Here is a 14,976-nt window from a genome sequence, read left to right on the forward strand (position 1 = left end):
AATCTGTTGGTGTCTTCGACAGGCTGCCACACAGTCTGCAGTCCGTCACCCCGACCCTCAGTATGTGCACTAAAGAATGGGCAAAGATTACGGCTTTTTTCGGTTTTCTAACCTCCATTATGCGTCTAAAAAGAGTTGGTTTTACTGAGGCACCATTTGTGCACGTATTGGATGTCCTGTGGTGCTGGTCAGTCAGAGTTGAATAGGCCTGCGTCATGGGTTCACACCAAAGCCATAAAGGAGTCTTTGTCATTGATGAGCGAGGTCATCTCTCTCCTCCACTGGCCAATAAACGTTCACATTCTCCACTTTTTTATGATTTTGTTTAGCTCATGGACCCCAAACAAAAGTGCAAAGAATTGAATTATTCACAGGGAAATGAATAAAGGATTAATTTGCATTGATTTTGCTCCACCACAAAAGGAGTCATTTTCTTGACCATAAGGACTTGAGAGCAAACCAACAAATTTAATAAAAAGATCAATGGTATCTTTTAATATGGCTATCAAAGAAATAAATCTCCAAATTGACGCTTTGTGTTTAAATAGTTTGAGAGATTTTCCACTTGGTCTGTTGGAATAGACTGACTGGGACTTTTGTGTGAAATTACGCTTTTGGTCACAAATTGAGAAAACATCAGTCTAAATTTGAATAATTTGGCCTGTGAAGTTTTGGAGAGGTTCTTTATAAATCAAAACTGATAGAGGAGTCGGTATGTTAATGTGGCGACAAATGTTCCCCTTTCTGCTCTGTGTTGGTCTGTTTGAGTTATTCAGCAGCATTCTCCACAGCCTGTGAAAAGTCTTGTTCTCCTTTTACTCGTGTTTGGTTTGGCTGGAACGGATTAGACACAAGCTCAGTTTACACCAAAAAGAGGGGAAAAACCTGATTTTATGCCCAATTGTCAGTGGGTATGTTGGTTATTTGCAACCTAAGTGACAAATTGAATGAAGGACAATTGTGTATATAGCACAAGAAGCCCTTTTAACATTTTATAACATTTCCAGTGTTAAGAGTTATTTTGCTTAATAGGGTAGAAAAACACAGAAAGATGGTTTTAGCGGAATAACATCAGAACAGAACAGAACATCAAGGATGGACTGATAATAGAGGTTTACATATATTTTGATTCATGCAAGTCAGTTAGCTAGCATTTGTTTTTATTAATACGTACTTGGCTCCATTATATCCTGTGCAACACATAAACATGTTCACCTTATGTAATAAATTGTAAAACAATGCATGTCATGTGTAAGAAACAGCTGTGAGCGAAACGACAGGACAGGATAATTCAAGGTTAGCAGGAAAATATGAAACGTTTTGCACTTAAACATGATTTATTTGATACTAAGTCAATTTTTTAGATTTTCTTTGCCCTCCACGTTTGATCCTTTGTCTTTACAGTGCCCTCCCTCTGTTTTAAATCCAAGAGCTTGTATGCTGAGGGATGGGGGGTTTGCTCTCAAGTCCTTATGGTCAAGAAAATGACTCCTTTTGTGGTGGAGCAAAATCAATGCAAATTAATCCTTTATTAATTTCCCTGTGAATAATTCAATTATTTTGTTTGGGGTCCGTGAGCTAAACAAAATCATAAAAAAGTGGAGAATGTGAAAGTTTATTGGCCAGTGGAGGAGAGAGATGACCTCGCTCATCAGTGACAAAGACTCCTTTATGGCTTTGGTGTGAACCCATGACGCAGGCCTATTCCACTCTGACTGACCAGCACCACAGGACATCCATTACGTGCACAAATGGTGCCTCAGTAAAACCAACTCTTTTTAGATGCATAATGGAGGTTAGAAAACTGAAAAAAGCCGTAATCTTTGCCCATTCTTTAGTGCACATACTGAGGGTCGGGGTGACGGACTGCAGGCTGTGTGGCAGCCTGTCGAAGACACCAACAGATTTATTATAAATGTTTCGTTTACAATACTATTACTATATATGAAAGCAAAAAATAAAACACATTTTCATTTTGTAATGGTTGTTTAATTGAAAACACAACATTCAACACATTTTCATAAAAAAACACATTACATTTTACCAAGTTAATGTCGTAGTGCATACAAGGTAATAGACTTAACGATTTGCACTGCTGCTTCTCTCCGCGTTTCATTGACATTGATCGGTTTATCGTTCAATTCACATTGCCCAAGTAGATGTTTAGGGGTCTCTTGGAAGTATACGAATGCATTTTTTATATCAGATAAATGCATTAATAATATAATATAATCTGCTTTGCTTCTTCTTCGGTTTCACCATTATTAGCTCTGAATGTAATCCTTTCTGGGGCTTCTTGTGCTTCTTGTGGTCTGTTGAATACCTGGCGTAGGATTTGTTTAGCTGTAAGGACAGGTACCATATAATTGTCGTCAAAAGCTTTGTCTATGTCGTCACACGTTTTGGCATATCCTTCGATGTAATGACAACCGATACTAGAATAGAGATCCTCCAACAGTCTTTTAATACATGTTTTGGCACTGTCGCCAATTTGGGCAATTCCACAGTATCGTGCTTTTTCTCTCATTATATTGAAGCAAAGCTCTGCCATTGCTTTTGGTATTTGTTCAACACATTCACAGCAGTCGGTTAGCGGTAGATGATCTTTAAGATTATTATGATCCTGTAATGGCTCTTCAACACCATCAGCATCCTCTAGTTTAAATTTCTTCACTTTGTTCCTTTTTCTTTTCACCTTCCTTCATTTTGTCTTGTTGTTTTTCCGTCCTATGGTCCCTTTTCTTTTCATTCGCATTCTGCGTTTGCTTTTCATTTTTCTTCTCCTTTTCATTTTTCTTCGTTTTTCTTTACTTTTTCCTTTCTTTTCTGCTAATTGTCGTTTGCGATCTTGGCTAGTGGTATGAGATATACTGTTTCTATAAAGGTTATCTATAATACCATATTTTAAAGAAAGATATTCTTCATATGTCATGTTATCATGGTCCTCTTTTGTCCTAAAGACCTTACATGGATATGATATAGAGGAGGGCTCTTCTTCGGGAACATCCTCTCCCTTACTTTGTAACATCCAGTCATTAAGCCCATATCCGTTATCCTGGTGATAATAAGGGGAGGCTACATCAGACTTGGTTTTTCTCATATCCATGGCTACTTTTCAACGGTCGTCTTAGTGGGTCCTTAGTTTTATATGATTTGCTGAGTGGGATGGGACTTATTGCGTCGAGTGGGAGGAGTCATCTGTAGAAAGTACTCTGTTTTATTAGATTTCGTAAAAGCATCTGACTCTTAATGGCAGTTTGTGATTTTGAGGCTATTTCAGTGAAACAAGGCAGTTTTGAACATTTGACAGATTTACGCTTAATTCTCTCAAAAAGATACTGAAAGATACACTTTTATGTTTAAAAGCTGACCACTACCATGAAAGCACTCTGTTTTATTAGATTCCGTAAAGCATCTGACTCTTAATGGCAGTTTGTGATTTTGAGGCTATTTCAGTGAAGCAAGGCTGTTTTGAACATTTGACAGATTTATGCTTAAATTCTCTGAGAAAGTTACTGAAAGATACACTTTTTGTGTATAAAAGCTGAAAAGTAGATAATGAAGTACTTTGTATTAGTAGATTTCGTTAAGATTCTGACTCTTAATGGTCCTCTCTAAATTTGATTCAGGGTTTGTTTTAAATGATTTGTGCTTTGTGTGTACAGACACACAGAAAAACACTGAAAAACACAAAAAAGAAGGACTGTAATACACATGTATCAGACACGTCCCCCTTGCTATAATGAAGACAACAGTTTTTAAATGTAAAAAAAACACGTTTTTATTTTTTCACACACAAAAATCAAATAGTTATAATGATTGCAACATCCGCAGGACCGTCTCCAGCTTAGAATTCCCCATATTACTGGAGATATTGTGATGGAGATTTTTCACATCAGTCAAAATATTCATGTGTATGCTGCTTTCTACACAAAGATGCATTACATCTACAAACAGAGCATACACTGAGAGCACATGATACACTTTTGATGTTTGTTTCATTTCTGAGATAATGTTACAGAATGTTTCGGAAAATGAAGATTCCAGGACCACTTTAAATGTTTCGTTTACAATCGTTTCCCAATGACCCGGAATAGTACTGCCAGAACGAACGATATCCAAAATGTCTTCCAGTTTACAAACTTCAGCCATTCTGTTTACACAGGGGTCACTACTCGTTCTGTTTTTAATCGTCCTCATCACCACACTTATTAAAAGGGTATTGACTACATTCTGATCAATATATACAGAGCGTTTTGCATAGTAGTTTCCCATTTTTATTTTACTTTAAAGAAAAAAAGTCAATGTATCGAACAAGTCCCTGGCTTCAGTCAACTGCTGGTTATTAGTCTTCTTCTTCTCCATCCAACTCAGCATGGATCTTTTCAAGTCTCTCCTTGAGGCGTCTGCAGTTTTTGAGATTGTGACGAAAAGCCTCCGAAGCGCCTTGGATCCTCCAATCATCCGTGAAAATGTCTTTATCAATAAGAGTCTGGTCGATCTCAGTAATGAAGTCGGTGAGCCAGAGTCTTTTCATTAACGCGTTGTAATTGTTTCTGAAGTAAAAATCGGACATGTCATTCAGGAAATCGTGTTGCCTCTGGCCGGGGTGACTGACTCGGCACCCATTGCATATTTCTTCTCTGTACCGATGTATCACCCTCTCCACAATATCAACCAACACCGATTTCACTGTGTCCATAAACAGAGACGTTTTGGCCCAAGGAGCAAAATCAGCAGCTGTAGTATTGCAAGATTCGGGTGTCCAAAATGGTAGTGATGATGGTGGTAGTCCAGGAGTCTGTTCCTGGCTGCAACTCGCGGGGGGAGTCTTGGTTTTTCTCAGCTCCATGTCTAGTTTACAACGGTCGTCTTAGTGGGGTCCTTCGTTTTAGATGATTTGCTGAGTGGAGGGTGGGGTTTATTGCGTTGAATGGGGGGAGTCATTTATAGAATTGAGAGTTTAAAAAAAAAAAAGTTCTTTAAGCGTTGTAGCTTTTTCATCAATCATCTCCAACCAAGCAGCAATAGGTCAACATTTAAGAATAAGTAATAGTTTGTCAAGATTTTACGGAAAAAGTCAAAAAAGTATAGTTTGTCAGAAATATGGAAAAGTCATTGTGTACAAATAGTATGTTGAAAATCAAAAGAAAGAAAACTCAATTCATTACAAATTAATGAATATTTGACCCTGTTCTAAAGTTTTTGCACCCCTTAAAGAAAAACCCCTTCCTTACCAAGTACTTCATATTATACCCTTTTGTTAAGTGTTGCGTACATCAAGGTGTATCTTAAAGTATCTTGGTAGCAGAAAATAACTAAAATATGTAAGGTTATCAGAAAAGAAAAAACATTGTTTAACTGAACAAGTGTTGCATACGTCAAAGTGTTTCTAAAAGTATCTTAGTAACACAATGTATAGCCTTTGTTGTCTAATTCTTTGATCTGGCATGCTGTCTGCGTTTTCTTTGCTTTTTACTGCAAATATCTTATGTCACCATATGTGACGTATGAGGCCCCGGTTGTAGAGCGTCCCGAATGGCTGTATTGAACCGAATGAACGCCAAGTTGTTGATTCCCCTGGAGACTCGGATGGAGTAGATGGAGGTTGATACATATCAATGTCAGCCATATCAATGTCAGTCATAGCGCAAGCATTGATGTTAACAAAAACTGGACTGTTCCACTGAAATAACAAATAAATAATTTCAAAAAGTGCGTTTAAAAAAGAAAAAATGTATTCAGATAAAGTATTTTGTTAGACTATTAAGTCCAAGATGGTTACATTTACCCCTTAAACCATTTGTATTATATTTTTGTTTTCCTAATAAAGACAGAGTCACCTGAATTAATTTAGTCTCCAGACCTTTTATTTTTTACATGTTGTAACAATCTTTAAACATTTGTAGAGAACAAACACTGAGGTTAAAATGAGTGTCTTTATGACGTCTCTCACACAGTTGGTATTTTTCACAAAATTCATTTTTAAACACATCATCTTGATACAGAGATAACACATTTTCGTAAGACAACCCCTGACGCTCTTTTTACATTGGTAACACACTGCTTTTCTTTGAGGGGGTCCATAGTTTTAAATGATCTGGTGAGGAGGGTGTGACTTGTTATGTTGATTGGGAGGCGGAGGCCTCTGCAAAAGTGAGAGTCTTTTTCACCAGTATAATGTCGATCGATGTCTGACTCTGTTTAAAAAGTTCTTTAAGCTTTGTAGCTTTTCCATCAATCATTTTCAGCCAAGCAGTCAGAGGCACCCGCAAGGATGTCTGAAAAACCCTGCATGTAGAGTTGAAATACTCCAAAACAAAATCATCAGAGGGGTCCTTCCCCAGCGTCACCGTACAGCTTGCGCGGTAATACCATCGCCCCGATGGTCCGCTTTTACTTTCCCAGACGGTGCTTGTCAGGACTCTTCTCACTTCTGGCGGCGGAGAAATATCTCCTTCTTCTTCCTCCACCTTGAGGGGCAGCGGTGCAAACTCTTCTTTGATCTCGCATGCTGTCTGCGTTTCTTTGCTTTTATTTGCAAATATCTTGTACACGCCTGTTTCTTGATGCACTACTTCTTCCGATACAGTGGTTGCGTGGAGATCTCTGGAGGACACCAGAGTTAACACAGCCCAATCTGTTGAGGTCAGTGTCGCTTTAACACTACGGGGTCCATACGTTTCTCCATTCTTCAGATTGTAGAAATGCAGTTCATTCGCCATATAGTTGAATACATAACCCCAAACATCGCCATTTTTCAGAGTCCATTCTTCATGAAGTTCTTCGGCTGGAGGCGTCTGAACCCGGCCCAGATACTGCATTCGTTTCTTGATTGGCGCTCCGGACGGGTGGCGGTAAGTTGTCACAGGCGTCTCACTGATTAAACCCATATCTAGGGTTCTCTTGGCCATTTTTCTTTTTTGAAAGGTGACTTGATGAGTGGAAATGACTGGCTTGTATTTAGTTTGAGCGTATTTATTTTTTCATCTATTTCCATCCCCTTACTTTTAAATGATCTGGTGAGGAGGGCGGGACTTGTTATGTTGAGGGGGAGGCGGAGCCCTCTGCAAAAAGTGAGAGTCTTTTGCAGTCAAACCGGGGGAAAATCTGCCACTTCCTCACAGAGCCCCTCCTCCAACACACATGAACGTGCGCATGACCAAAAGAGGGCACGAGATACATTTGTGCACAGACTGTAGGCGTCTGACCCCCGCACTGCTGCTGCATTCGTTTCTTGACTGACGCTACGGACGGATGGCTGTAAGTTGTCTGATTAACCCCCATTCGAGGCGTCTCTTGCCATTTTTCTTTTTTGAAAAGGTGACAGGGTAAATGGAATTGCTGTCTTGTTATTTCGTTTGAGCGTATTTCTACCTAATTCCACCCCCCACTATTTGTTAGCGTCATAGCCCCGGAAGGGGTAGAAAAGGGGGGGAGGCTGGGAGGGGGGCTGGGTAGACAGTCTCACACATAACTTCAAAGAGACACCTAGATTAACATCAAAGATTTATAGCACACCAGTGTGAAGTCACACTGGCCTGTTATAACACTTCACATCAAAGGGCAAACACCAAAGGCTAATTAGATTAGACATCATAATTAGATTAGACGTCATAATTAGATTAGACAACAAAAGGGCTCTGAGGGGGGCCATACAATACAGCTTCAAAGAGACTTAATCAACACATCAAAGAATTAGACAACAAAGGCGCTAGCCCGGGGGCTTTTCACATAACACACATCAAAAAGGATCTCGAACAAAGGCGCTACACAGGGGGGCATTTCACCCCTAGGGGGTGATGACCCCTCACCCTCACATCAAAGGATCGCGAACAATGGGAGGCGGGACTTAGCTCATTTGCATAATTGGGGGCGTGTCCATCTGTCACTTTGTATGCATACTAATGAGACGAAAGCGGCATGTGTACTACTACTGCAGTCCTTCAACTGCTGTAGTGAGTTGGCATTTTGATTGAGAGGCAGGTACATCTGTACATCATCAGCGTAACAATGGAAGGGGATATTATGTTTTGTGAGAATTGAACCTAGGGGCAGTATGTACAATAGGAAAAGGATGGGGCCCAGAATCGAGCCTTGGGGAACCCCACAGGTAAGAGGGGCTTTGGCAGAGGAGAAGGCACCCAACTGCACTGAGAAGCTACGGTCCCTCAGGTAAGACCTAAACCATGCAAGAGCAGAGCCTGTAATGCCTGCAGACTGTTCAAGCCGTGACAACAGGATACTATGATCCACAGTGTCAAAGGCAGCAGTTAAGTCTAACAGCACCAAGACAGCTGGGCTGCCTGAATCGGCGGCTAAGAGCAGATCATTAAAAACTCTTAAAAGGGCTGTTTCAGTGCTATGCATAGGTTTAAAGCCAGACTGAAATTGTTCATGGATGCCATGCGTGGTTAAAAACGACTGCAGCTGGGCGTAGACTACTCGCTCCAAGGCTTTAGATAAAAAGGGTAGCTGGGAGATGGGCCTGAAATTTGCGAGAATGGAGGGATCGAGATTTTTCTTTTTAAGTAGTGGCTTAACCACGGCATGTTTGAAGGCAGCTGGGACACATCCTGAGCTAAGAGAGGTGTTTACAAGCAATAAAACACTTGCTCCAACTGATTCAAAAACATCTCTAAGGACGCGAGAGGGAATGCTGTCTAAGATACAGTTTGTCGGCCGTAGGTGCTTGACTACTTCCGAGAGAGAAGAGATGGATACCGGCTCAAAATGGTCGAGGACAGCAGGGCATAGAAAGGGAGCAGGATCTGGGGTAACACTAGGCTAGCCTTAGAGCAGATAATTTTCCGATAAAAAATTTAAGAAATGTATCGCAGAGAATAGTTGATGGCACAATTGGAGAGGCATCACAAGGATTAATGATCGAATTGAGGACATTAAAAAGAACCTGAGGTTTATGGCTGTTTTTGGAGATTAACAGAGAAATATACTCTGTTTTGGCTGCTTTGACTGCCGTCTGATAATCGGAAAGGCAAGCGCGAAGAATTTCTAAGGAGACATGAAGTTTATCCTTTTTCCATTTTCTCTCTGCACGCCTACAAGCGCGTCTAAAAGCGCGAGTACAATCGTTGAGCCACGGCTCTGAGAGAACTTTGTTGCGTCTAAGCGTAAAAGGAGCAACGGAATCCAGTATTAGTGTGCATGTTGAATCAAACAAAGAGATAAGCTCATCCGCACTAAAAGCACAGTTCACCTCTAATTTACAAATCGGATAAGTATTAAAAGCATCTGAAAACTGTGAGGCAGTCAAGGGGTTAATTGAACGCAGACAACGCGAGGTTGTAAACAGAACCGGTAAATGGTCTGAGATACGCGTTCCTGCACATATTTCATCCACAGAGATAGACAATCCAAACGATAATACTAAGTTTAAGGTGTGTCCTTTATCATGTGTTGGGCCAGCCACAGACTGAATGAGACCGAAAGAGTCGAGGAGGTTTAAAAAATCCCTAACCAGAGGTTTAGACTCGCAGCACACATGGACATTAAAGTCTCCGCAGATCAAAACACGATCATATTTCACTATGATCCCGGACAGAAAGTCAGAAAAGTCAGTTATAAAATCCTTATTGTATTTTGGCGGGCGATACACGACTGCGCATAGTATAGGTGAGGCCAGGTTCAGCTCAAAAAGCTGCAACTCGAAGCTAGCATAGCTAGTTACTGGGTGAAGCAAACGGCATTGGAGATTAGCTCTAAACACTGAAGCTATACCCCCACCACGGCCAGTGGTAGGCTACGGGGGGAGCTGAAGAAAGTACAGTCGGGAGGAAGAAGTTCAGAAAACGGTACATACTCAACGGTGTGGACCCAGGTCTCCGTCAGGAACATTAAATCCAGATCATGAGAGGTGAAGAAGTCATTTAACAGGAACGTCTTGTTTGCTATTGACCTAGCATTTAGCAAAGCCATGCAGAGTTTTCTCTCCGGGTTGGCCGAAGGTGTAGTGCGTCTCAGCTGACGAAGATATGCATGTTGCCCTTCTGTTTATTCTCCGCGCTGGATTTAGCAGCAGAGGTGGGGTTTCGCCGGTCAACATGTCCGTTAAAGTTTAAATCTTCCGGACAAAAATAGAAAAGTGCCGGTCATAGGGCTATGGACTCAGAACAGTCTCATAATACACACATGCACACAGAAGGATTCACACTTGTATTTCATGATCCGCAAAAGGATTCACACTTGTATTTCCGGATCCACACTTGTGTTTTTCAATGCACACACAAAATGTGTTCCGTTTCATATACATGTAAATAAAATCCAAATACAGAAAAAAGTTTTACATAATGTATTTCTGATCCTCACATATTTGTTTTCCGTTTAAAACCTCTGAACCTGCAAACACAAACCGCTTTCTGTGCATGGATCGCTGTGCATTCGTGTGTGGGTTTTTTGAGACTCCCCTGATGGTCACCCGATTCGTACTTGTAATTGTTTCTATCTATAGCCAATCAGATGTCCCCTCAATTCTAAGCCAATCACATGAGCGCCCCTCACGAGGGTAGATTTCTTACGTTCATGATGTACGCATTTTGCGCAGTCAGGAGCTGACAGGTCCATGGAGCCTGCCTGCAGGCGCTAACCTCAGGACACCTCCACTCTCAGTACATTGCCACTTTCCAAACAGGAAATGCACGCAAATACAAGCCTTTATATTATTAAGGTACAGCGCCACTTTCCGAACCATTGATGAATGCTTTTGTACACAAAAACGGCAGGCAAAACCGTTTTAAATGTGTATTTCCTGTATGGCGAATACAGCTGCTTTATGCTGTATGAAGTTGTATGAAGTATGAAGTTGTTGTGAGTGTGGAGGGAGCAGCTACAGGTTAGCTTAGCCTAATCGATCAGTGCACTACGAAGCCAGTGCTAGACAGTGAACTGTCAACGGGGGGGAGCCCCGCCGGTCATTATCGGCCGATATTCACTCTAAATAGTTTGGTCGGTGCTCTCTATAAAGGCCGATCAGGAGAGCTGGATCTGATCGATATGGTCATAAACACGAGTGAAGTATAACCGGACGCTAGAGAGAGATCAGATCAGCTGCTGAGTCTGATGGAGACACGCAGCTCTGCATAATCCAGCCTGTCCTCTTACAAAAAACGACGTCGATTGTTTAAGCACCTTAGATTACGACCCATTGGGTATCGTTTGAATTTCCACAATTCTGATTCGGATTCCGATTCCGATTCTACTTTTCGATTCCGGTTCTTAACGGTTCTCAATTCCGATTCTTTGAGGGGCAGGGTAAAAAAATGATACATGCTTCTTCCACCAAAAAAATTACATTTATTCGAGAAACTTTTACACAGGTTAGTTTAGAGTAATATTCACATTAATCAGTCTGTTTATATTCACTGCTATGTAACTGTAACCTGAGAACCACTGAAGCTACAACAGTGCAACAGTCCAACTTTTAAAGGAAACCCCCCCCCCATTTAAAAACAGTTCTTGTTGAGAAAAACAAGCATATCTGCCTTCTCAGGCATACCGGGAAGTAAAATGCTTCAATCTGGTGCACTTTAAGCAGAATTACTAGAGACTATCTAGGGGGTACAACTCTAAACACCCATGTGAAAAAGATCGGTTTACATTTTAATAATTAAATAAGTATGTGAAAATAACCAATAACCTACCATAGCCAATAACAAATACATGTAACGTATTTTATTTTTGTTGTTCATTCATATCTTATTTTACTATTTGATTTGTGCATATTTTGTTATCTCTCCAGTTTAAAACGATATGTCTGGTTTACTGTCCTACATTGGAATGATTTCAAACCTGTTTTATCCCAATAATTATAAAGGAGTAGGCTACCTTGGAAATATGTGTTTACATAAATTGTGATCAAAACGTTTGAGACCCACTGAGATAACTTAGACTAGTAAACTATCTAAACAACACACTCTCACTCCATAATCGTCCAGGAGCGACGTTTGGTCAGGGTCCCGTGGCGTGCAGTTGTGACGCTCCTAGGCTCCTTCAGCTTCATAAAGGGACGCAAATAGCTTTCAACTGATTGCAAAACATGTATTCCCATCTACGGCGGGATTTGACGCTCATGGAAGCACGGCATTCGTTTGTGTCGGCTGCCCTTAAAGGCAATGTGAGCGTCCATTCCCATTGGATAACAGAGAATTGTACACCCGGAAGTAAGTATTCCCCTTACTGTCGATTGATTTTACAGTGATATCTACTCATCGACTAAAAAACACCAGATTATCCTTGTTAATTACACAACATTGATTTGTTTAAATTGTGTGCAATGCTTTTGTATTTTTCCCCTTCGATTCGGAGAAACAAATATTTTTTCGGAGTAAAGGATGGCAGAAGACACTGTTGTGTCTTTGTAAAAAAGACATTAATGAAGCAAGGGACAGAGGATACGGGTACTAAGCTCTTTACTGTTGTTCATGCTTCTTTTCCGCCACAGCATCAACTCCCGGGCATACACTTATTCTCTCCACATTGTAGGTTACTCTCGTTACACGGCACCCCCTATTGGCAGGAGTATATCAGAACACAACATTTCCCCCCTTCTTAAAATAGTTACTTCTCCAATTGAACATTAGCATTTTAAACAGACACTTCTGTAGTAACCATCTGTAATAATAATAATAACAACTTCACATATCACAATATGCAGAACATTTTCAAACATTAATTCAACCACAGTTTAAGTGACATAGTCCTCAATCCAAGCAGGCTGCATTCTTATTCGCTGGTTCCTGCTCTGAGCACCATGCACTGTAGCTGGCTCAGCAGGCCTCACTTCTTCTGATGGAGGAGTGAATGTTTCTGGAAGCACCGACAGGTGTGAAGCATCCCAGGTTTTTCCATTATCAAGCGTGTAACTGTGAGGTCCTTTCTGCTGGGTCACTTTCAGAGGCTCACTGAACTTTGGCTTTCCCTTTTTGATATGCAGCGGGTTTCTCACACGCACCAGGCTTCCCGGATGTATTTTGGGAATCTTGGCATCAGTGTATGTTTTCATGTGCCACTGTTATATCTCTCACAGGCTCCGCCCTCTACTGGACTCTATGGGTACTATCTTACCCCGCAAGCATTCTCCCACTGAGACTTCTATAGACGTAGCTGGCCCTGGACGGGCCTACCTGAATGCGCGCGCATCACACCGTATAAAAGCAGGCCTCGCCTCCTGACTATCATCCTTTTCTCTTCAGCAAGCGGAAGTGTTTTCACGGAGCTTAGAAATACGAAAAATTAAGAGTAATGGAGTCAGTTCTTGACCACAGGACCTGCCCGAAGTGTCCAAACCTGATCGCGGGAGCGGATCCACACCCCTGCTGCTTTTTGTGTATGGGGCCTAACCACGCTGTGAGCGGTATGGGCCCGACGCCGGCATGCTCAGCCTGCCAGATGCTTCCTCGGCTCACGCGTGAGCATCGTGGGCAGCATTTCCTGCCAGCAGAGGCTCCGCAGGAGGAGGTGGAGGATTCGGATCTCGACGTCGTCGAGATGGGCGAGTCAGGAGAGGAGGAAGTGCCGTTACGATTCTCCCTTCCGTGGGGCCAGACAACCCCGATTCCGGAGGAGGAGGACGAGGACGCCTCGGTGTCGGGAGGTCCGACTCTCAGGTCTGCACGTTTGGATTTCCCAGCGGTGATGACCCTGGCAGCGGAGCGCGTAGGCCTACCGCTCCCACCACCGCTGCCACCGAGGCCTATAAGCCGCCTGAGACAGGGGTTTTACGGCCCGGTGCATCCAGCGCAACCGACCTTCGTTTCGCCCCAGCTGCCTGATATATGGCGGTGTGTGGAGGCGACATGGCAGCAGCCATTCAAGACGAAGGCCCCAGTAGCCGCTATGGCAGGCATCATCAAGGTGGAGGGCCGCTCGGACACAGCGTGTGCGGGGGTGCCCCCCCTTGATGAGAGCCTGGCGGCCCATCTGCTTCCGCGGACGGCTGGTTGGGCGGAGGGTAAGCGACCCCTGCCCCCGCTTCCCCGGGACCGAGACACTCTGGAATATCTGGACAAGATGTTCAAGCTCGGTACGCAGATGGCGGCTGCAGCAAATAATCTCGGCGTGTTGGGCGTCTCCCTGATCACCCCTCAGGCAGCCGCCCCCGCCCTCCTGTCGCAAGATGGGAGCGATTATCCGGACCGCGCTATTGGTCAGATGAATAATCTGATTCATGGCGTGGCTGCTGCAGCAGGGCGGGTGATTTCCTTGGCCACAGTGGCGTCTCGTCACGTGTGGTTGGGACTCACTGCTCTATCTAGAAAAGACCGAGAAGATCTCCTCGGAGCCCCCGTGTCCACGGAGAGGCTCTTTGGGTCAATCTCCTCGGTCACTCTGCGCTTCAGCCGGCTGGAGGAGGAAAGGGTCCAGTTTAGCAGGATGCTACCGCTGACCCCGCCTCCAGCCCCGCTACGCGCTCCTCCACGCATTTCCATGCAGGCGAGGGAGCGCAGTGCGACAGTGAAGCGGAAGGAGAGGCGCCGGCACGGGGGTCCCGTAGCTGCGGCGCCCTCCACCTCTACGGCCCATCACGAGGTACCGGCATATCGGCAGCCACGGGGAAGGGCTGCCCGACCTCGGCAGGCTCTTCAGCAGCAGAGAGCGGCCGGGTGGGGTGAGCCGTCTGCCCGAAGCTGACTGGCGGGGGGAGGTAGCGTCTCGGCGGGGGGAGGAAATCTCTTCGACGCGAGGGTGAATCCCGCCTCCTCCCTATTCGATGCACAGATTCCTTTGAAAAAAATAAAGAAAAAGTTGATCTGTATCCAAGTCTAAGTGTCCTTTGTTTCCACAATGCTACACTTCCACATGATGTCTGTACAGATTCCCCACTCTCGCCCCAGCCATAGCTCCTGTAAGGGAGGAGGCTAGTGGGAGTGCGCAGATGAGAGTGATGAAACGTAAACAAAGCTATCGTAATGCTATACGGGTACAGAGGCATTATGGCCGGCATATTGCTGTTGGGGAACA

The sequence above is a fragment of the Gymnodraco acuticeps genome, unplaced genomic scaffold, assembly GCF_902827175.1.
Source record: "Gymnodraco acuticeps unplaced genomic scaffold, fGymAcu1.1, whole genome shotgun sequence".
NCBI classification, from domain to species: Eukaryota; Metazoa; Chordata; class Actinopteri; order Perciformes; family Bathydraconidae; genus Gymnodraco; species Gymnodraco acuticeps.